Raw genomic sequence first — 25,037 nt, 5'->3', positions numbered from 1 at the left:
ACACACACATACACAGACTCTCACACACACACACATACACAGACACTCTCTCTCTCTCACACACACACACACACACACAGACTCTCACACACACACTCACACACACACACACTCTCTCACACACACACACACACACACACTCAGACACTCTCACACACACACACACATACACAGACACTCTCTCACACACACACACACTCACACACACACACACAAAGACTCTCTCACACACACACACACACACACAGACACTCTCTCTCTCTCACACACACACACACACACACACACACACACTCAGACACTCTCACACACACACACACATACACAGACACTCTCTCACACACACACACACTCACACACACACACACAAAGACTCTCTCACACACACACACACACACACAGACACTCTCTCTCTCTCACACACACACACAGTCTGTGCCAGCCTCCTCGCCTCCAGCGTCTCAAGCTGCTCCCTACATGCCTGGTTTCGCCCGTGGTTGCCTTTAAACCCAAACTGATTTTGCCTTGGTGGTGGAATGTTAGGATTTGTCCCAGATAAATCCCTAAAGAGAAAGAGGACCGAGAGCACCCCCAAAATGGGGAGGAAATGAGAACGGACTACGTAAGAAAGCTCTGCAGGGGCGAGGAGCTGGCTACTGCTAGCCAGACCTCTCGTGTCTCACCAGGACATCTACAGATGATTTGCTGAGTGACTTTTGGCAAGTCATTTATCATCTGTGGATTTAATTCACTGGTGCCTTTCAGGGAATCATGGAGTGTATTGGGTAGGAAGGGACTTCACTTGGGTAAAATGATTTTGCTCAGGCAAAGAGTGAGCACAAAAGACCAGTTGGCTTCAGTGGAGGTTGCCCACCTGGAGCAGATGGCCCTGGAGGACTTGCCCTGGACCTCTCCCTGCTGCTCCGACCTGCTTGCACAGCAGCCCCAGAGCCCTGGGCACGTCCTGTGTTTTGCATCACTGCTCCAAGGAGGAAACCCATGGAGCGGAAAGGCAAACAGACTGATGGAGACGCTGCTTTACATCTGTCTTTCCCGCAAAGGATTGCTCATGCAAATAAAACACAAGAGGCATGCAGGTTTGCATTTAAGAATGAATGAAAACCTGAATTCCTGATGCTTACCAGGTGCAGATTTACCCTGTTACATTGGGATACTGGGAATGTACCCTCCCCAGCACAGACTGGTGTGGTAGAGGCGTTCCTGTCCTGCAGCAGGGCCATGGGCTCTGTGGTTTTCCCATCCAGAGCAGCACTGGGCTGGCCCCTGCTTAGTTAAAACACATGTTTGGAGCTCTCAGCTTTTACTATTCCTGCCCATGAAATGAGATGAAGAACTGCTTTTCAGTGATATTTCTAAAATTAGCAATGGCTTAGCTTATTTAAGGGCCAGAAAGCCTGAATTAGGGACATGCAGTTCGATGTGACACTGACACTGGAGCAGGATGAGCTCGATGCTGAGCTGCTTTGAAAACCTCCACTGAAGCATTTCTGCTGCTCAAAGAGGGCCAGATCTTTCCCTTCCCATTTGCCCTGTCCTTGTTCCAAAGCCCAGCACCAGCCCTGCTGCCTCTGGCTGTTACCAGGAGACACAAACCACTGTAACAGCAGCTCAGCAGTCCTGATGCTGGTCCCCAGGATACCTCAGGGGTAAGAAGAAGAGAGCACTCATGGTTACCACAAAGGCATGGTCTGTCCTCCTTCCCTATCAAAGCAGGACCTGATATCTTGGTGGTACAACAAGTTGCAGCTCAGTAGCTCGGATTTTCCATCAGTTCAGGTGGGAAATGAGATGCTGCACCACTAAGATGAGCTGGTCTTGTTACTTCTACACCTGCACTTCCTTGCTGAAAAACCTTTCTCCTACTCGTCAGAAAGAGCTGGTGAGGAGGGATGCTCAGGAGGAAGGCAAGGTAAAAAAATTCTGCAAGATGATGATCACCCCCCTCCTGCTTCCTCCATTTGGGAGTCTGCTGCAGGAATACATATTCCCAATTGAACTGACCAGGGGAAGAAGAAAATGTTGCACAAAAAACTGGAGAAGCAGAGAAGACTCCTCCAGTGTTGATCCTGATTTAAACACTGCAGCTGCTTATGATCATGGTCCATGTCCACAGCTCCTGGTCTTCACCAGATACACTGCAGCAAGCATCTTTGCTGTGAAATCATAACTTGTTTCAAGAAATCTATATGCCAGAGAAATAGTATAAATTCCTCCTTTCCATAAGGTCCAGATTTATTTTCTGAAATCAGCTGCAGGGTTGAAAAACCCTTAAAGGGTTTTTCAAAGGCAGAACTTATCAGCTGACAATGTCTGCACCAAAAATTTAACCCGATATAAAAGTTATCTGCTGAGTGGGATGGTTTATCAGGAGGGTATTTGGTCCTGTGTCCTCTCACAGGTCCCCTGGGAGGATGAGGATGGGGCATTGAGGTGATGCACTGTGGTTTGGTGAAGCATCTCACTGCATCTCCTGCCCAAAGCTGTTGTCAACACAGCTCAGAGCAGCAGTGACAGAGCTGCTGGCTACCTGCCTCCCCAGAATAATGCAGCTGCTGCCCACTGCCATGGACCCAGCCTCAAGTCACCCCAAATCCTGTCCTTCAGAGGCTGGGGGAGGACACATGAAAGGGCTCTGGGGACAGCTTTGTGTCACCTCTCCCAGAACAGCCCTTTGAGGGCAGGTCAGGGGATGAGCTGTGCAGCCACAACCTGGTGAGAAGTGAAGAGCAGGACACTGACCCAGCAGCACATGGGGACTCCTCAGCCCCCACCAACCTGGCTGAAAATAATTAGAAAGAAAGAAAAAAAAAAAACAACCAACCAACCAGACTGTGCGGAAAGAAGCTCCCTCTTCGAAGCCAAAAAGTGACTTAAGTGACTTTAATAAGTAGAGGTAACTGGATGAGCAAAGAGAAAAAGTCATGGCATTAATTATTAAGGAAGACTAATTGTTGGCAAGACGAAATTAGGAGACCTCATGCATGGGGTGGCTGATTGCGAGAGCAGCTCCAGGCTAACTAGAAAACCATCCTTTTGCTGAGCACACACAAACCCAGCAGGTCTTTCCCGTGAGCATCACCCTCACGAGCACAGCCACAATGGTTTTCAGCTCTGTGGTGCAGCCTTGGCCCCTGCTCCCATCCCATCTGCCCAGTGAGGGCTGCAGCAGGGCCAGGGGCAGCCCAGGGGTGAGCTGAACCTGCCAGCATGAGGCTGGTTGATCAGAACTATAAATAAGGGTTTTCTTTGAGCCAAACACAAGTTTTTAATTAGAAAACGGCAAGGGATGTTAATCAAACATTTTCTGGAAAGCATCTCCCGTTAGAAAGTATTTTGACTCAGTTTTGAAAGACTGATCTATTCAGTCATGACACACTAAAAATGAGTAGTTTCATTTTGCTGTTTCAACAGACTTTTTTTTCTTCCAAACTGTGAAGCTAATCTCCTCAAAATACAGCACAGAAGGTTAAAAGCCAATAAACCAAACCAAAACATTTCCATGAACTGTAGTACTCTGGGTTTCTTGTTCTGTGAAGATACTGGGAAAAAACTGTAATAATTAAGTCAGCCCTAAGGAGATGTTCTGTGCCACCAGCCAACCCCCAGTGTGCCCCATCACCTGCCTGCACAACCTGGCTATCTATCAGAGCATCACCCAGCTCCCCATTCAAAATGGGGAAAACTCCACTTGAGTTTCTCCCATGGGATTTCTGGATACCTTCATGGTGCTCTGATACTTCTGTATGGTTTCTTATACAATGTTTTAACAGCTACTCCAAAATGAGAGACTGTGTTTGCAGACGGGCCAGCTGGGGCTTCCTTGAGGGAAAATGGCTCCACCATTCAAGCTCCAGAGTCAGTATCAGAGAGGGGGGGTTCTGCCAGCTGATGGGGACCCGAAAGCACAGGGGATTTTGTAGCCACAGGGGACTTTACAGAAGGGACCTGAAACACATGGGAGGCTGCAGTAGCTGTGGTCCCACAAACACAGGGAACACCCCATACACAGGGGACCCCTGCATACAATGGATGCCCCTCACACAGGGGACTCCCTGCACACAGGGGACTCTGCAGGCCAGGGAACAGGGTCAGACTGTCAGGACTTTGCACAGCACCAGCATGGCTGAGGCCCAGCACCACCATCAAACACATCCTGTTGGGGCAAAAGCACCGGGCAGCACCCCAGACAGCCCAAATCCCTGTGGTCAGCCCAAAACCAAGCAAAAGCACGGATGATCCTGCTAGAAATCCCAGCACCATGGGAGCCACCGTCCATCCTGGCAGCCCCTCCATGGATGTGGAAGAGTTTGCAGGGAGAGGAAAGCCCTGCAAGCCCTCTGTGATGCCCCAGGCTGGGTGCTCCCATCATCCCAGACCCAGAAGGAGAGGATGGAAGCACCCAGGGGGTGCAGGATCTGTCCCCCATGGCAGGGCAGCACAAAGCACCCCACCACACGAGCCCATGGCCAGGGAGAGTGCTGTGGTTTCCAGCCTCACTGGGGAGCTGAGCAGTGGTGAGGTGAGATTAGTAACCTCACTTTCAAATGTTCCCACATCATTGGCCCCAAAAATAGTGAAATGAAAAAACCTGTGGGCCAGCCCGGAGTGGGGCAAGGGGCTTGGCTGAGAGAGAGCAGCTTGGGCTGGCAGTTGTGCCACGCTGGTGGTTGTCACCATGGGGTTTGGCACCCTGAGAGCTGTGTGTCCAGCTGTCCATGTGTCTGACCTGCCCGAAGTCACCCCAAATGTGTTCGCTTTGACGTCACTTCTCAGACAGGGTGAGATGAGTCAAAGTGCTGGCTATGAAAAACAAAACCTACAGAGTTTTGCTGTCGCTGATTCAATGAAGAATTAATTCCTTTTCACAGCAAAATTAGTCATCAGGCCACAGACAGAAAGTTGTAAGGTCAGGCTGCATTGAGTTTGCTGGAGCTGGTGCCTGTTACCAGGGGGGAATGGGCCCCCTGCTCTTCACCCCACAACCAATCCAAATGAGAAGATTATTAGGGATATTATTGGGAACTGTTCCTGGGATGGGTCAGGGCCAATGCTGTCATTCAGGGCAGTTGAGAACCTGGGGCCTGTGCCTCAGCACCAGCTCTGGTGCAGTTTCAGGGCACATCCAAGTTCTGATCCCATCTCCCTGCTCCCTCAGATCATGTCAGCAGACACCTTCCCCTCCTGGGGTGCTGCACCAAGAGATGTTGTGATAAAAGATCACCCCAAATCCTCACTGAGGACCGTGTGGAGCCCTCGGGCCAGGGCAGAGTCGACTCATTTCTGGTCTCAGCACGCTTTTTTCTCTTTTCTCACTTTTGCTGCAATTGCGTGGCCCCAGCACAGAAAGGAAGCAGTGAAAGTTAAAGCCACCCACGCTCAGGCACTGCCCTTGCCCAGCCCCTCCAGAAAAGCTGAATTTTAGCAGCAGCTTGGGGTTGTTCAGCCTGGAGAAGAGAAGGCTCCAGGGAGCACCTTATAGCACCTTCCAGTGCCTGAAGGGGCTCCAGGAAAGCTGGGGAGGGAGTTTGGACAAGGACCTGGAGTGATAAGACAGGGGGGGATGGCCTTAAACTGGGAGAGGGGAGAATTAAGTCAGATATTAGGAAGAAATTCTGCTCTATGAGGGTGGTGAGACCTGGCTCAGGCTGGACTTAGATGATCTTTAAGGGCCTTCCAAGCCTGGGCCTGGGTCATCCAGTGTGGCCACAGCACAGAGGGCTGGAGCTGGCCCATACCCTCAGCACCACCAAGGGTTCATCCAGGAACCAGAAGACCATGGAGAGCACTGTTCCCTGTGCACCTTGGCTGGCCCAGAAGTGCTTACAAGCAGCAGTGATACAAAGGGGAAAGTACTAATTTGCAGCTATTAATTCTTGCATTAATTCTGCATACAAAATGCAGTGAGGAGCTGATCCATTTAAGCCATACATTGCACATCCAGGCAAATATTGTCCTTGCTCAGGTTTTTATATCCCTGCACTCTATATTTTGTGGTTGACAGGGCATTATTCCCCCAGCTCTTCCCTTTCCCTCTGGTTTCTTTCAGGTTCTTTAAAATCCTGCTCTGCTTTGAAAATGCCAACAAGGCATCTGAGCAGCCCTGCTCCTTTTTTTGGACATCAAAGGGGATGTGCTTGCCTTAGTGACAAAACTCACTAGGATGTGCCACTCAGTGGCACTGGGGGACTCTGTTGGGCATGAGGGATAAGATCCTCTGGAATTTAACATCTTCCATGCCCCAGCACTCAGAGAGGTGGCCAAGCTCCTGTCATCGTGGGGACAAATACAGCAAAAGAACTTCAAAACCTTTTAAAAGTTCTCAGTGACCTTCTGTGCTGCTGCTGGTTTCTGTTGTTAAGCAATGATGGTTATTATTTTGAAGTTAAACTCTGCATGGGAAATAGCTCAGTATTTCACCATTTATGGGCACAGGAAGAGCCGTTTCACTTCTCAAGCATTTTGTCTTCTAAGAGAAAGATGTAGGTGGTTCTTTGGATGGAAAAATAAAGACAAAAGTCCCTCCCAGAGGTTGCTCTCTATGGTGACTGAGGGCAAGCATGGAGACAGTTACATCCCATCTGAGAGAGGAGAAACCCCCTGAAAAATGATCTTTTGGCATCACTGCCCAATGTTTACAGCCACAGTCTGCAGAAGAGCCACCTCACTCCAGAAACCTCCTCAACCGTGCAGAAAGTCCCCGTGCTTGGTGCTCTCTTTGCTGCTGTGATGTGAAAAGCAGCTTCACAGTGATGTATCTGCTCCAGAGGGGGTAGAAACATATCCTAAAACACAGCCCGATTCTGGGCTGCAGGGCAAAAAACAAACAAAAAAAAACCCAAAACCCTTCATGCTACCTGCTTCTGCGAATTTGAATAAAAAGCTGCAGACTCTGGAGTTACTGGTAACACTTGAAGCTTCAAACGAGGAGGCACTTAGTTGACCTGTGGAGGCTGATAATATCTGACCTCCTTTATTTCACTCAGATTCTCGAAGGTGAGTGGTTGGTCTGATACCCAGAATTAATCAGGGAAGTGTCCAGGAGGGCAAGGGAGGAAAGCAAAAGTATGCCACAGAACCAAGGCCTGCCTGTGGGTAAGAGTCAAGATCAGCATTTGCAAAAGGAGCAGAGGTATCACCCTCCAAGTGCCTGCTGACCTGCAGAGGGTTTGCACTGAACAAGCCACATCCCAGACTTGAGATGCCAGCAGTTTGGGGCATTTTCACTCATCTTCACCCTTTGCAAACCCCTGGCTGGGTGCTGGATCTGAGCTGAGGTGCCTTTGGCACCCAGTTGTTACATCCCTCCCAGCCAAGGACACTGCAACAGCCAACAGAAAAATCCTGTGAGATTTCTGGGTGCACCTGTGGGTTCCAAGAGGAATCTTCTGGGTGTTGGTGCCATGCAGGTCTCTGGAGGCAAACGTTTGCTTACACATCCCCCAGGCATCAGGAACCAAAAAAAAATCAACAAAACCAAAACCAGGCCATGGACTCGAAAGGGCACAGGGGAGTTAAGATAACACAAACCCCCAAAACACTGATGTGATGTAAGGTGTTTCGATTCTCTGAACATCAGAGGGGGTGAAACCTGCCCCTCTGTGCCACAGCACTGCAGAGCCACCACGGGTGACACCGTTCTGTGGGTGTCACCACTATCACCTGGGGACCTGGGTAGGAGAACCCATCACAGGGCTTTTGTCCCTGTCTCTAGGCTTGGGATGGGGTGGCTGCCAACCCCTCCTGGCAGGCACTGTATTTCCTATTTGTTTTTATTCTACTTTATTCTAGTTTTTTTCTTTTCAGCCTGTTAGTCTCAAAACTCAGCTTTAGAGGTGGGGGAACTTCACCATGGAAGAATGTCACTGATTGAAAAAAGAAAAAAAGAGACAAAAGACAACAAATCAAAAGTGTCTCAACCCTTCTGAAAGTAACCCCCTGACTCAGGGACTGCCCTGTGAAAATTTAACCTTAATAAAATTAATAATAATAACAACAGTGATAATGATACCATCATTCTGCTGACTTGTTCAGAGAGAGCTTTGTCCCATAGATGCATCCAAGCAAGGCCACACACTTGCAGGTGACACCAAGAGAAGATCTTTTAATGTCAAACGTAGCCGTGCCCAAGCACACGCCACCAGCTAATTAAGAGATAAGATGATAGAAACAAGGATGGTAATTTGTAATAATTCCTGGGGACGCGTTGCTCTGCCAGGATGAAATCCTTTGGCTCTTCCATGGTCAAATGTCAAATGCCTTTCCAATAGGGATGGCAACAAACTGTGGCTGCTCTGGGGTCTCTCCCAGACCTTTCTTCAGCATTGCTGCTGGGATGACCCCAGGGGTGGCCAGCTGTGACCTGAGATGTCACTCCCACCCTGGCAATAATTTTCCCAACCATCTGTGAAGCCCAAGGGCCAAGGACCATGGCCATGGGGGATCCCTCCCTGCCTGGCTCCCCAGAACCCATCGGGAACCCCAGTGTAGGAGTGGAGAAAGCTCCAGCCCGAAGCTGCCCCCGCATTACCCTAATCTGCATTCCCACTTATTTCCCAGTTTCCATGATAAATGGCTCTCTGGAGGTGGTGGAGGGAAGATAATCCCCTCTGGAGCTGGAGGGCTGCTTTATTGACACCCTGCAGCTGTAAGGCGATAGCAGCTTTCCTTGTTGCTCACTTTCAAGGGTGACATGTTTACAAAGAATGCTACAGCCACTAATCCTGGATGATACCCTGTGTCTGCCTAGGAGAAATCCTAATTTTCTTGATAGGAGGAATTAGTTTCCTTTAATGCTTAATACCCCCTTTTTTTCCTACTGAAAGCAAGCAAGTGTTATTGTGCCGAGCGGAATAAACATTTTAATTAAAATGTGGAATTCTATCTTCCAGTCGAAGTCGCTGGAGCCCCCAATGCTACGTCAAGCTCTGCTTTGCCATTTTGAATCTTTCTCTGATCTCTTAATGCACAAGGCTGAATTAAAACCTGGGCTGGGTGGATTTGCATATAATTAGAGAGCAAGGGAAATTAACAGGGAATTGAATGGTTTTCTCCTCTGCCCATCTGATGTTTCTAGCAGATTAAAAAGAGTTGATTTTTTTAATGACTGTAAAAATGCATTAAATGTTATTTAACCTTTCTTTTTTTTTTTTTTTTTTTTTTCTGTCGGGGGGAGGGAAGCAGACAGACCAAAGAAATAAACTTATACATATGATAATGAACACCTCCTATCGTGGGAAGCAAATATCATTATAATTAGGATTAGAAGGGAATCCTAATTAATCTTGTCCTGCCACTTGACATCTAGAAGTTCCTTAAATGTTACCTCCAATGAGATGTAAAACAAGGAGCAGTTTAAAGGCTCGCCAGCTAATCCCTGCACACAGTGAGAGGAACTGCCATGGCCATCAGCAGTGCAGGGTGAAGGCTGCCCAAGCCTCCTGGCTGAGATCTGATTTTAGGACAGATTTAGGATGGGGTGGTCTGATCCTGGATTCAGGCTGAGGGTGAGCACACATCTGTGCTGCCTAAAATTCCTAATCCCCCACAATGAGCTCGGTAAGGAGGCAGCAAGCCAAGAGGGATGTGATGCCCACAGCAATGCCTGACTCCATAAAGGGATCTTTTTAGATCTTTTATCATGTTTATTTTTCAGTTTTGTCTGGTCTATTTAGCACTACTTATTAGGCTCATTTTCAGGATGGGATGGGAATGAATGAGGAAACTCCACCCCCTGCCTCGATTTCATCTTCTCCACACTCGTGATGATAAAGATTACCTACTGGTATTAAGTCATACATATTTTAACTCGCCTCTTGTCATGTGTCATCAAATCCTGTTCTTCAGGTATTGAAATTCATAGATTTAATTGCATAAGATTTTACTACGGGAGTGGATGGTCGTGAGATTATTTTCATCTTTGGGTCTCTGTATGGAAAGCAGGTTTGAGAGAGAGGAAAGCTGGTTTCCAAACTTCAGACCTTGGCTGAAAGTCTCATTTTCTAAATACAGGGCAAGGAGGTGCTGTACTAGGGGATTATAACTTGGACTAGCAATGAATACAGCAAACTTTCATGCTTTATGCAAAGCAGTAAATAATAAATGAGTCCTGCTACAGCTAGGTTGGCTTCTCAGCATATTTCTTCCAAGAGTTTTTGGCTACAAGTTTATGGCAGTGACTGTAAATAACAGCCTGGGAACAACCTGGTTAGTAGAGACACGAAATGTTTTCACTTCGAAACCTGAGACGACAAAAAACGTGTCTGGTTTTGGATTTCATTTTAACCCAGGCCCATCACAAGTTCACAAGAAAGGACTGATCAAAGGCTTCATGGCAAAAAAATGAGAAAGTCACAATTTCATGAGGGTTTGATGAGAAAAATAATGGATGAAACTGTGCTCTTTCACCTTGGCTTTGCCTCAAGTTTCGGGTTCATCTAAATATAAGAAGCAAACTGAAGATAAGATGCAAACTCACAAGGACTGAAATCTTAGTGCAGTTTAATGATCCTGTTCTTATTAGAGGAGGTTGCCACCTGTTCCAGGACAGCATGGGATCAGGAACTTTAAGCAACATAATTTATTTTTGTCAGAAGAAACAAGTCATGGAAACCACAACTCTTCACAGGGTGCATCCTCACCGAAGTTTTATTGGGAAAAGTTTAGGACAGAGTTTTTAGCCACCTCCTGGTTGATGCACTGCCCCTCCTGGGAGACAGAAGACTAGATACAAGCCATCCTGAATCTTTCTTTTTATTTTCATGCTCTGATGAGATTGCAGAAGCAATCTCCTTCTGGACTGTGCTGCTTTATATAAACCAGGCTGACCAAGCATGAAGATCTTGGTGGCCCGACCATGACTGGGGAGAGCAGCCTGAGTGTGGTGGCTGGTGGCACATGTCAGTTCCCATCACCACAAATATGAGCTATCCCAATTTCATGCAGGCAAGTGAAGGGATAAAAAAAAAAAAAAAAAAAAAAAAAAAAAAAAAAAAAAAAAAAAAGTGAAAATACCAACTTTTCTGGCTGAGGTCAGACCTGTTTTTCAAAACAGCTCGCCCTGGGAGCTCGCCCTGCCCCGCGGTCAGCCGCGACACGGGACTCCATGGAAAAGGTTTTCCAGAAATGTTAAACAAAGCAGAACTGAACAAACAGGAGGGTGTGTGTGCAGCTGGTCCCACAACAGGCAGGGATCAGGGCTGCTGAACTGCCAGAGCATCCCTGTACATCCCTGGTACCAGCTCTGCCTCTGATCACTGCAACTGCTGCACCGCTTACACCCGTTTAGATGAAAAGAAGAACTGAAGAAGGAACAACACAAGACAATCCCAGGCACCATCAGCACACCAAGCTCCTGGCCCAGGTTTGTTTTATTTTCCTAACCAGGTAATTAATTTAACCCACTACCAGGGATCAGCTATTTAACTGTAATTTCGTCATACAGGCTTCTTTAAAAAAAAAACCCTCAACTTTGTCATGTCCTCTGTTCTGTTACAATAATTGACTGCAGCAGTTGATGCACGATGAAACTGAGGTTACACAGAACACCAATTATACTAAAAAATGTATCTACCACACCTACATGCACACAACCTCCAGATGCCTACAGTGCAATTTTTTAGCTTAGGCACTATTTAGGGCCTGAGCTGGAAGCCTGTGTGTCCCACATCTGCTTTCTGAAAGTCTGGGAATGAAAAACTCCTCTTGCTATCAGGACAATGATCCACACACAAAAACCACCCTTGCTTCAGTAGTGTTTAATTTTTTAAAGTAAAGGTGCTCTTCATAACCAGTGTATTGTTCATTTGCTGAAAAATCCAATGAAAAGATTATTTCCATTCAGGATTTACGTTTTCCCTGCAAAGTTTGCAATTAAAAAAATAAACCCATCTGTCTTATGGCCATTATCTAAGATGATGCCTTGGAATGCAAAAGGTAAAAACAATACAGATTATGAAGGATTGTGCTTTTTCACACCTCTCTTGGCTTTAACTGAGGGGAGAGAAAACAATTTCTTCCTAAAACACATGCTCCAAGCCACATCCAGCCCGACCTTGAACACTTGCAGGGGTGAGGCAGCCACAGCCTCTCTGGGCAACCTGGGCCAGGGGCTCAGCACCCTCACAGCAGAGAATTTCTCCATCATTTCCTGTCTTCCAGTTTAAAGCCATAACCCCTTGTCCCATCACTCGTAGTCCTTGTACAAAGTCCCTCTCCAGCTCTCCTATAGCCCCATCAGCTGCCATAAAGTCTCTCTAGAGCCTTTTTTTCTCCAGGCTGAACAACCCCAACTCTCTCATGAAACCTGTCTTCGTAGGAGAAGTGCTCTAGCCCTCTTTCTATCCTATTTATGGGACAGAAAACAAAATTCAGTCCCTGCCAAAGTCAATGATTTATCTCACTGATTTATCTCACTGAAGGCCAAATACAGGTGTTCACTGAAGTTTTGAGAGGCTGCAAAACTGGGACATGCTACACCTCACCAGCCTGGGAGATTTCAGGTGTTTTATCTGCTGCATTTTCTTTTTGTAAATGTGCATAAACAAGGCAAGGTGCTTCCAGCTTGTCAGGCAGACTGATTCTGCAGCACCATGTGAGGCAGAAGCACTGTGTATACAGAAGAAAACTACTCTTAAACTGCGACTTTAACAGCAGCAGGAAATTTTAGTCTGTTGAGTTCTGCAATGTTTTAGCACCTCTGCTTCAACTCTAATTTACTCATTTCAGAAAGCTGTGCCAGATCTGCAACCACAGCAGCTCCGTGCTCCACTGGTTATCTGGGGTGCTTGGGGTTCCAAGAGAGCCCCACCACTCACCCAAAGCTTCCCACAAGATCCCACAAGTTTGTGTGTTAGGAGGAGACTGGTGACACGGCCCCTAAAACGCTGCCTTTGGTCACCTTCACAGCTCTCTGCCCTGCTCTGACTGTTTTGTGTTTGTGCTGGGCTATATTCAGACCAAGAGCTGAACAGCAATTGTGTTTCTTAACTGTGAAGTGGTTTTTTAGGATGGAGACCTGTTATCTCCTGCATCTGAACAAGATCAAGCTCAGCAGAGTTACTTCTGGTTGTGATCCCCACCATGCAAACAATAAATACTGCTTATAATAGAATATTTTATATAAAAGATTTCTATACATTTTATCCAATAGTGCACTAATAACTACCATATACTCTTACATTCACATCAGTGGCATTTCTCTATTTGTCTGCCAACCCCAGAAAGAGAAGGGGAGTGGGGAAGTCACCAAGGAACAGTGGCTAATGAGTATTTTTCCTCATTTTGCTTTTATGACAGCAAATTCTGCCACTAATTTCCATATCCAGGAATATCACCTGGCTCTCTGAACAGCCTTTAGCATAGAAATTTATGAGGATCAAAACCTTGTTAGAAACATAAATGGGTGCACAGACACACACACCAAGGATCTCCTGCACACTCCCTGTGTGCTGCCCCTCCATCCCAGCAGGAGCTACAGCCCATCTCCAGGTTGTAGACACCCTTGGCCACCCCAGAGCTACCACACACAGCACATCTGTAGGGTGCCTGCACCAAGGGACCATGAAATCACTTGGAACCATGGAGAAAATGCAACAAATCACCTGGTGCTTTTGTACAAGGCATCTCAACTCCAGCACAACACTGAACTCAATGCCACAGCTGGAGGTGACACCAAGACAAGGTCTCAATGGCCAGTTTCCAGGAGCACTCCCACCTGGCAGGAGAAAGGATGGCACACTGTCAACTGGGCAGCTTCTGGATGGGTGGAAGAGAGGAAGAGGTGCCTGGCATCCCAAAACAGGCTGCTAGGAACCAGCATGCTCAGCCCAGTACTCCCCAAATCACCACAAAGTGAAGGGGCCCCTGGCCCTCTTCCTTAATCCTTGGGCTTGTCAGGTTATCAGGATCCAACCATCCCCATTAACACAAGCCACCTGCATGTTCCTTTCTTTAAAAAAAGTTGTTAATATTTTAAATTACTGTAATTTGTGCTTGGGACTAATAAATCATAATTATTCAGCAGAAAACAAATTGTAGTGTGCAATTTAATCCCTCATATCTAGTCTATCTACTATAAACTAGCTACCAGTGATCTAATGAGCTACCTGGCAATCAGAGGTTACATGATTTATTTTTTTTATTTTCCTTTTCCATTGGGTATTTATCTGAATACCTGCCATGCCTCTGCTCTCACCCGAGGTGTCCCAGGCTGCACTGGCTGCAATGACATCTGCTGGTGACTACAAACCTTCTCAGCTGGCCCAGGGATTTTTATTCACCATAGGAAAAGCAGCAGCTCTGTGCTCCTGCATTTTGGTTTTGTTTGGGGTTTTGTTGTTTGTTTGGTTGGTTTTTTGTGGTTTTTTTTTTTCCCAGCTGGGAGTACAGAGCTATGGGTCAGTACTGATGTGAAAAGGAGCAATTATGCTACATCTGAACAAGCTCAAGAGGTAAAATGCACTGACCCACCCCAGCAGACCACGGAGCACGATGCTGCTCTGAAACTTCTTGGTGTGTTCTCCAAAAAGCCTGGGTGCCAGGGTTAAAAAAGGAAGGGGCGGGTTTCACTGTAATGGAAGAGTCAGAATAATTATAAGTTATGGGATCATGGCAAAATCCAGAGCAAAGAAAACCATTTCCAGTGGCAGATCTCCAGCAGTTTCAAGGAAAGATAACCTCAGTTCTGTCTTTGGGTGGCCAAGGCACACCTTGGGTACAACAGCACAGCACCACGTGGACTTGAGTCCTGTGGAGAAAAGAGTTTCCTTTTTGTTGCTCTGGGGACAGCCAAGTCTTCCCAATGCAATGGACCACCCAAGGAGCCCAAGAGCTGTCCCCAAGAGCTGTCCCCAGCAGGCTGTCCCCACCCGTGCAGGTGGACCAGGACAGTCCGTGTGCCACTGAGGCAGTGGGACAGCCTTCACTGCAGTACCATCCTGTGCTCAAGCATCTTTAAAAAACTTTCCTCATAGGTGTCTGGGTCTCCCTGAGAGCTCGTTACCTTCATGCTAAGCCTGAATCCTGGTTCCCTTTGCACCAGGATTCCTGCTACCAAACCCAAGGCACGCGAGGAGGAGACACACCACCAAGGCCAATGCCAGTCAACATCTGGAGGAGGGCTGCAGATGCCAACATGAGAAAGGAATTTGTTCTAAAGAGTCCTTCAAATAGGCCACCAGGCACTGAGGGTGGTGGTGTTTGATGGTGCCTTTCTGCTGAGGCTGAATTCCTCGTGCTTCTGCACCGCAGACTTCAACAGGGATTGCAACATCTCTGCCCTGACCAGGGTAAGACAGCTGGCACCCAGGCAGGACACATGAAGAAGTATTTACAGTCATCCCTACTGCTTGGCATTTTTTGCCAGAAGGCACATTATGGGAAGGAACACACTGTAACATCCATTTTCTGCATTTCTACAAAAAGTGAGTCCCCAGAGTGGAAAGAAGGGAACAGCCTGATACCACAGCTGCTCTACCTACAGGAAACACTTCTCATCCCCACGTGATGGGACTTCTGTCTTCCCTGATATTCCAATAACTTCAAAGTAATTCTGGAGATAGTCACTTAACAATTGTAACGGGAGGGGGCTGCAGGCAGATTTCTTGCAGGGAGAAACTCTGAAGCCCAGAAGCCATCCCACATCACAGAATGACCTGGCCACCATCTGTGGACTTTCAGGCCATGCTGAGAAGAAAGGTGATGGGTGAGATCAGGGCACAGCAGAGACTGAGGGACAAGACAGGGTTGCTCCATTTTGCATGGCACTGCTCCATTTGCCTTGCACTACCAGCCTACCAGCTCGGGAGCTTTGAAGAGCCCCATTTGTAAAATCGAAAGAAATGAAAAGAAAAGAATTCAGTAACTCAGATGCCAGCCAAAAGACTGCTCACCTAGCATTTTCCCACCTCGGGCAGGAGCTCTGATTAATGCTAATTAGCTTATCTTCACATTAGATCCTGATGATTCATCACTTACTACCCTAGGAATTATGACGCACTGGGGAGAGATATATTTGTAGATTCCATGGGTGTATGCCATGTCTGGAACACTTAAATGATTTTGGCATGAAAAGGGACCAACCACAAGCCCAGCTAATCAAACCAGCATTTCTCAACCTACACCTTCCAGTAGTTATAAAAAAGATTCAGAGCAAAGACAAGACTATGGCACTGAAGACAAATTTATCTGCCTCATCAGTGGTGTACAATCTTTGCAGAACAAAGGGCTTTATAGGCAACCTGCCAGGAGCCTGTGGCTGCTCCTAGTTTGCATATAAATTTAAAAAGAATTTTAATAAGTGTTAAATGCACATGATTATTTTTTATTTATAGCTGAAAGTAGGTGGATGCAGCATTTCATAAAACACAGAGAAAAGAAAAAGTACCCTTGGAAGTCTGAATGGAAATCTATGGAAAAACCTGTGACTGCTTCTCTCAACTAACTTCTGGGGATGTGGCTTTGCTCTCCCGTGGCCACGGACATGGTGGGGATGGGTTTGAAGAGAAGCCTCCTCCTTTCCCCTGTGATGCATCAAATCAGAAAGTGCTCACACGTGTGCACCTCCTGGGAGAGGGGTGCAGTTAGTTTGCCTCCCCCATCCCAACGGGGACTGTTACTCAACACAGGCTGGAAACAGAGCTGCCCATCTGCACCCAGCTCTGGTTGGGGTGCTCTGCAACAAGGGGGCATGCAGGCTGGGGGGGCTTTGGCCTCAAGTTTTTTTACATTTAGTTGTGAGCAAGCATGTGAACAGCCTGGAGCTTCTCTTCTGATAGCTCTTGAACTGTTGGTTACCTAAATCCCAAATGCTCTTTTTATATGTAAAACAGGAGCAGTTGTCACACTCCTTCCAACTGAAGTATTCATTCTATTCTATTCTATTCTATTCTATTCTATTCTATTCTATTCTATTCTATTCTATTCTATTCTGTTCTGTTCTGTTCTATTCTATTCTATTCTATTCTATTCTATTCTATTCTATTCTATTCTATTCTATTCTATTCTATTCTATTCCATTCCATTCCATTCCATTCCTGAAGCACTTGTCACTGAGCTATAAAGAAGGGAAGGTCATTCCCTCACACTCACTGCACCACCAGGACTTGCCACCTGCATCTGTTTATGGCTAAGCAGGGTAAGAAAAACCCCACAATTTTTCTGTGAGGGTTGAAGATTCAGCTATCTTTCAAAAGTGATGTGGAGTCATGAAACAGAAGAGATCAAAGACTTATTTGCGAACTTTAGAGCTATTATTGGGCACGGTACCTGCTCAGTCAAAACTCTTTACCTCTTTTGGAGTTCAGAAGAATTTCATCAAAAATAGATCCTTGCACCACTGCTGAGCTGCATTCCATCAAGGCACCTTATTTACAAGAGGTTAATTAAGGAAACTGCTCTAGCCCAGTCATCTCGCAGTGACGCCATCAGACACTCTTCCTTGAAGCCTGTTTTTTTCCAAGGAAGACTCCTGTCAGACCATGCAGCTAAGGTGCCGATTTTTAATTCATCCATGTGACAGCAGGAGGGAAATGTGGGACAGGGACACTCCCCGACCCACTTGCTTGGGAAAGCAGCACCCATGACCAGAGGCAAGACGCATCAGCAGCACTCCCGTTTTTTCCTAGCTCATGGCTCCTGTGAAACATGAGCCTCAGCTAAACCCTAAATATAATTTGCAGAACAATATTAACCCCAGACCCAACCCCAGTCCCAACTCGTGGGACTCCTGTTTTAAGGCAGGTTGAATACAAGCTACATCTTCATGGCCTGGGTGATAGTTTTGGTTAGGGTTAGTATTTGACAAGGGGAAAGCAATGGTGCTGAGGCTGGAGCAGGCATTAGGATTATATCCCAGGACAGGATGAACAGATGATGTTGGGTCGTAAGGAGGTGCAGGGGAGGTAGATGAGTAAAGAGGACAGGAGATGGAGCTCTCTGAAACCTTTTTCTTCTGGGACTGGGGACGGCTGAAGGACCAGAGCTACAGTTTTATGAGAAGAAACTGGTGGGCTAGGATAATAAAGGGATTTGGGGAAGACAGCACTGGAATGGAAAGCTCCTGTTGAGTGTTATCTGTGACTCTTTTGAAATCTGGGGTCACCAGGAGTCACTGGAGCAGCAAACGGGCTGAGGTTGAGGTTGGGGTAAGAGCTGGAATCCAGGAGATGACACAGGGGACTGTGAATGAGCTGCCACATCTTTCACAGTGTATTTGGGTTGTGGACAGGAAGATGTTCCCAGGGCTCAGCTGACACTGAGTGTAGGATCAGGGCCTGTACTCAGGAGAAACTGCTGAGATTGCACTCCAGAGGAGGTCAATAAAGTGATCTGAGAGCTGCTGTGTGCCTCTGGGCCACACTGCCAACTGCAAGGCACTGAGGACCATGCCTCAAGGTAAAGCTCAGAGGTAAATTGCCAACTAAATAGTGTAGCATGGGACTGAGAAGCAGCTACACTGTCTCATGGCTTTTCTCAGCCAAAAAGCTAAATTTTTCCCCTCCTATCCAATGTCTCCAAGCAGCTCTAAGCCCCATGCAGGTCAGGGCTCTGTCCTGGTCCCCAGGCTCACTTCCAGCCATGGATGTTGCTCATTCAGTTCACAGATCTCTACCAGCCCAACCCTTAAACTTGAAACTTCCCTTATCCTAACCAAAACCAGATTTTAATTTTTTAAATTTTTTTTTTCTAAACTGTACATTGAAGACAAATCCTCACAAAATTGCTGACATGTGAAAAATGATCATGTCTTGGTTCTCCCAGTTGTGGCTGGTGTTTGGCATTCAGCTCATTGTGGGTATCTGCACCACTGAAGAACACAGGGAGTAAATGAGAATGAGAAGCTCCATAGACACTGCATACACAACCTGTCTCCTCCAGGGCAGGCTGACTGACCTGTGAAACCCACACGTGTTGTCTTACAGGCTGTAAACCTTAGCATTGCAGGAGGAATCAAAAGTAAAAGCAATTATGAATGTGGAAGGCAATACTCTCACCCACCTCATTAATGCACAGTGATAAACACATCCAAGCACCCTTTGCACAGTCCATACCAGGAGGTCTTTCTTTATTTTCCTAGTCCCAAAGTGGAAACTTTCCATTTCAGGTGAGGCAGTCATCTGGTCAACCATGCTTTCCCTCCTGACTTGTTGAGTAACAAACAAACTATCACCACTAGGACTTGCATCCTTCTTTTCACAAGTCACTGGAAAACAAGCAGCAGATGTCATTTACTGCTGAGGCTCAAGGCATGGAAGTACTCTTGGCTTTCCCTGTATTTTTGGGATTTGCTCCCTGGATCTTGATCCTCAGTGTGTCTGACAGCAGAGCAGATGCAGCCTAGATGGGTCCTGTGCACAAATAACTCCTCCCAGCTCTCCTGGATCCTGCAGTAGGGCCACATTCTGCCTTTTCCCTGCCACATCCAAGCTGGGAAGATAAACATCCATCATCCAGGTGGGATGCTGAAGTGTATAATTCTTGTATGAGCAAAAGCAAGGAAGATATTTATTTCTTATTTCTGGGAAAGCACTTAGAAATTAAAGACCCACGAAGACGTGAAGATCCCTACAAAGATTTATAGAGGCTAAATGTGTGTCCAAGTTTGCAAAGAATATGGCTAAAGTAAAATCCATGAGTGGTCACTCCCTCCCACAGGTGCAACAAGCTCCTGCTCTGCAAAACCTTCCCTCTGTGGCTGGGGGGTCAGAGCTCTGCTCACCCACTGCCCGAGGTGCCCACAATCTCACCACTCAGCAAACACACATGGTACAAGGAAATCACCCCACAGCAGCCCCTGTGTGTGTGTTTATCTGCATTTGTCTGTGTGCACACCAAGGAAGTTAATTTAAGTTTCATGTCTGTAGTTCTTCACTGCTCGAGCCACCCGGTCTCCTCTGCCTGCAGTTGGTGTGTAGCAAAGTTTAGGTGAAAAACACCAAGTCTGTATTTTCCATGGTAAACCACAAGGGGTTTAAATTCACATCTCTGTATTTGCAAACAAGCAACTCCTGCATGCACAGAATCCTGTTTCATTTAAGCCCTCACCCCCAAAGTCTCTTACGTTACAAGCGTGTTCAGAAAAAAAGAAAGTCAAATTCTTGACCACAAGCAGAAAAAAAACCCAAAAAACAACCAAACTCCCACTGGCCCCACTGTATCCTGTGTACCATTAGTGAAATGGGAGCCTGTGTTTTGATTTCCATGCCATGTTGTCTTTCTGGTCTGGCTAGGGTTGGTCTAGACTGTATTCTGAACAGAAGGAGAAGCTAATCCTTCGCCTCCCTCCCCCTGTGCATCCCCGTGATACAGGATGAGCCCGGGCGTTCTCAGGCACAGGAATAATCACCCGCCAGGACCACACATTAATTTGTTCAGCTCTGTTCCTAAATTCAGTCTCTCTGCTTCAATTATCGCTCTTGTTTTCCACCCAACCCACAGCATGAGGTTTTGCAGGCTGGGTATTTCAGGCTCTAGGGCCCAGATCCTAATTCCCCATCTCTGCTCCTGGCTTCCCATGCTAAGGGAGCCTTTTCTTTGCTCTATACACAGGCTAAAGAATGGGAAGCAAAACCAAGGCTCTAAAAACACTTTTTACCACCCAGACACTTCATTATATTGCTCGCTTTTCAGCAGGTGCTTTAAACAGAAACATTTGACTGAGGGAAAAGAAGATTAATCCATTTGTGAATGACCAGATACTCTCATTAGCACTGGCTGCTGGTCTTCAGAAACTTGCACCACTGAATCTGGCTTGCTCACATTCTTTGTAGGTAATGTAATCCCCATTTAAAAGAGAGCCCAATCCAATGTCACTTGTTACCTCCCTTCCACAAATACCAGTGGAAGGACAGAAGATGCAGAAATTAGACTTTTATTGCTGGCTTGTGCTCTACGCCACGGTAGAGGCTTACTTTGCCATGACAGAAGTGAACTAAAAAAATGGGGAAAAATGATCTGAATTCCTTGTTGCAGCTCCTGCAGCATCAGCAGTATGGCAGCTCCAGGTGGCAATGCCCAGCCTTTTGAGGAGAGGATGGATCTGGGATACACCCGTCCCTTGCCACAGCTCCAAGTACCTCCCTGCATGCTCCCCGTGAGTAATGAGCATTATACCCAGCAGACTCACCCATTACTCATGAGTAAATCCATGCTTGGTGGCTTGGAAATGAAATATAAAATATTTTTATATCAATATCTATCTAAACAGGTTGCTAAGACTGAAAAGGAAAGTCCTATGCAAGGCCACCTTAGCACACATTCTCTGGGAGAGTGCAGAAGTTATTCCTGGTATTGCCAAGGAGTGTCCCACCACTCACTGATGGATTGTTTCCAGGCACTTCCACTCCTACCTGAGATTACAGCAGCTCAAGCTTCTCCCCTCCCTCTCTCTGAGCTTGTTTTTTGGGTGGCCCAGCAGTAGCTTGCATCTCCACAGCTGATGCTGGCCCCAGCACTTGAGAAAATCAACCCTGCCTTTTCCATCCCCGCCTTTCCAGCCAATTTTACCCAACTGCTTTGCAAAAGAAAACCCAGCTCTCTGGGAACTAGTTGTTTAAGGGAGCAGAGGATCAGAGACCAACACCTCAACATGCTCTGCTCATCATTTTAAAAGCCAAGTTTTAAAAAATTCATCAGTATAGCAACATTTTGCTCCTTTTCTGCTCTCTCCTGGTCTGATGCCCACATCATGTGTCACGTCTTTAGCAAAGGCAGCAAGGGGCAGAGCGCTGCAGCCCGGTGAATCACCCTCACTCACACACCACGTCCCTCCAGCCCAAGTGAGGAACCCAACAGCCAGTTCTGCTGTGTATGGAAGTCAGGACATTCCACACGTATGAAACACAGAGATCAGAACAGTTGATAGAAAAGTCCTTTCCATAAAGCTGATGAAGAACACGCTGCAGCGCGGGGCACTGGGCGGTGCTGCGGGAACAGCAGAACCCTGGCACGCTACCCAGGGATGCTGCTGTCTTTAGGCACTGTCCTCATGTGCTCTCCTGGGAGTTTGGTATCTGGGACTTTGGTGTCACTGGATTAATGCCCTGTTTTGTAAGGATGATGGTGCTGCTGCACCTCCTCCCTTCCTGTGTGATCTACCTGCTGTCACCCCACCAAAAAGGGGAAAATGGAGAGGACAAGGTGGCCTGGGGATGCAGCACGGGACTGAGAGCTTAGCACCAGGTGGCACAGGGATGCAGGAGAAGGATGAGCTGGAGATAGAGTCCTCTGCCCAGGAAGATGCAAATATACACCCTCCTGCCTCCCTGGTCTGTATCTTCCTGCAAGGGAGGGATTCCTCTGAGGACAGGGGAAATCCCAAAGCATCACTAGATTTTCAGGGAAGGCTGGAGGACAAAACAGGCACCTGCCTCCCTTTGAGTCTCTAAACCTTAGAGGCCTCTCTGCCAGCAGAACACCAATGGAATACTGCAGGGTGGTTTGTGGGATTGGAATAATTTTCTGTAGAGGTGTTTTGTAAAAGCAGGATCACCACCACCTGGCAACAGTGTGAGTCAAAGGTACGGCTGAAATCCTCTTCAACTGCAGAAGAGGTGCTCTCAGCAAAGGGAAGTGGTTAAGAGGAGATACACTCACAGCTGCTTTCCAAAAGCAAGCAGCTAACTCTTTTTTCCTAATTCAGGTGGATGAGAACCAATAAATGGCTCCAAAAAATGCCCACGTTGGCTTCCATAGTTATCAGCTTGTGATTTCATCATTCCAAGACTGAAATTAAATGTCTGCGTTTTTTCATGTTAGTCATGCAGCCTTCCAATGGGATATGAATGTCAAGCTGGGTCAAACTCTCTCCTTCCTCCACATGGTCACCAATTCTTAGGAATATATAGGTCAAATTCTACTCAGACACTCCTGTAAAGCTATTATTTCAAATTATATGTTAATTATGTATGTTGAATGTAGCAACTCTTCCTTTTAAAGACAAGCTTGCTTGAGGACTTTAAAACTCTTGGTATCTGCAGTAAAATGTTTTGCCTTAGAGTTGTCCTAAATCCTAACACCAAGAGAGAGGCAGAGAACAGAATGGGCAGAAAAAGTGACAATGGTTGTAGCCTGAAAGAAGAGATGTTGATCTAGAATTTCTACCTCTTTGGCAAGATGGTGCAGAAAATTATGTAGAAATATTGCAAAACAGCAAAAAAAAAACCCAACAAAAAACTACCTTCACATGTAACTCAGGTGGAGCTGGGGAGGCTGGATTAGAGTTGGGATCTAAAGAAAACATTAAAGCATCATATTCCTTGTTTTGCATAGGGTAGTACACATGAAAAAAACACCTAAAGCACAGAAATAAGCATAATTAATTTTCTTTCACCTAATCTGGTCTCTGCAAAGAGACCTGGATAGGATCACATGCACAGCAAACCAAAAAGTGGAAGCACCCAAGCGCAGCCAGTGATTTGAACAATTAAATGGAGAAATTCAAGCAGAATGAGATGAAGATGAAGATGAAAGAGAATTTTTGAATGACGCCGCTCGGAATTTCTGAACGACGCAGAGAGCTCTGCAGCACCTCGCACTGCTTGGCTCCAAGAGCAGGACATGAGATGCTCCCTTTTTGGTGTCCTTCCTTCATCAGTAAAGATTATAGATTGTTAAACACAATACTGACAAAAGGACAGAAACTGGACATTGATCAGGGAAGAAAAACAACCACGTGAAATGTGGCAGTGTTAGGTCATAGGTTGGACTGGATGATCTCAGGTCTTTTCCATCCTCAGTAATTCTGTGACTGAAATGTGCATAGAGTCAAACAAAAATGTGGATAAAAGCTTTCCAAAGCAAGATTTCATTTTGTCTGCTGATGTGACTGCCCTGCACTTAGAGGACAGCAGGTCACAGGCTCTTGGTGAAGCTGGAGAACACTCTGTGCACCCTCTGCCAGCTCCCCAACCACAGGAATCACACCTTAGGATCTCCACATTAAAAAATAAAAACCAAAAAAACCCCACCAAACAACAGAAGAAAAATTATTCCTTTTGATAATACAGAGGTCTGAATATGTCTTGTGGACTGGGATATCCATCTGCCTGTGTATGAAGTCCCCTCCCAAGTGCCAGTTTGCAGCATGTCAAGAAGAGCTTTGGCCCGTTGCAATCATGAGGTGGATCAGAATTATCACCCGGGAATGTGCAGTGATAAAGAAAATTCTGGCATTTGGTGCAGGCTTTTTCCATGTCTGTCAGAGGCAGAGGAGCTGGGCATGTCAGCAAGTGGAAAATTCACAAGCTAATTTAGCAAAAAAAAGGAAGTTTGACAGGCTTTGAGGTAAAGTCAGTTAAAGTAATGGTATAGTACTGAGGTAAAATAACTGAAAAAACAAACCCCACATCATCCTAATCTCTGTTCAATCAATTGCATTGAAAAAGGCTGAGGGAAAAAAGTGTACACTTCATTCTGTCAAAAATACACATTTTTTTAAAGTCTAAATTGCTGTCAACACCCCATTTGAAATGTTGCATCCTACCTGCTGGAACACCCTTCATTTTATCATAATTTTTAAAATGCTGTGAAAACCTCTCAAGGGAAGTGGATGAGCTGCTGCTGTTGAAATTCAACAGGACTTACACAGCAGAGACCTCCAAGTACACAGTGAGCAAAGCTTTTATATATTAAACCAAAAAAAAAAAAAAATTACAAAGTCCTTGACCTTGCATGTATAAATCCTTGCAAATACAAACTCATGCTAATAATTTTAGGCACAAATTGTCAGGCTGGTTTCAACAAGACCATCCATATATGTGAAATCCTTCACCTACGGGAGCATCTGCAGCTCCAAGCTTCATGCACTGTGAAGACTTTGGAAACATTGCCCATAGATGAGGCAGTAGCCATTCATTTGGCAACATAAGGCATTTACAGCCATAAATCTTCAGTGTCCAGACAAATCAGAGTTTTTAGTAACTAATATAAAAGTTGTGCTGCTCAGACTTTGGTCCTCTCTGTGTGGGACCCTTGTGTGAAGCTGCACAAGGGCAAACCTCTGTTTGGAAGCCACAATTTGT

At 46.3% G+C, this 25,037-nt stretch overlaps 1 protein-coding gene across 7 annotated transcripts in view; it reads right to left on the bottom strand.

Annotated features, from left to right (window-relative positions):
• TCF7 (transcription factor 7) overlaps positions 1-25,037 on the bottom strand; it is a 65,328-nt gene that overhangs the window by 18,048 nt on the left and 22,243 nt on the right. The window lies entirely within an intron of this gene.

This window comes from Heliangelus exortis, chromosome 15 (genome assembly GCF_036169615.1).
Source record: "Heliangelus exortis chromosome 15, bHelExo1.hap1, whole genome shotgun sequence".
Lineage (NCBI taxonomy): Eukaryota > Metazoa > Chordata > Aves > Apodiformes > Trochilidae > Heliangelus > Heliangelus exortis.
The sequence above is the reverse complement of the archived record's forward strand: the minus strand, read 5'-3'. Positions and strand labels throughout refer to the sequence as shown.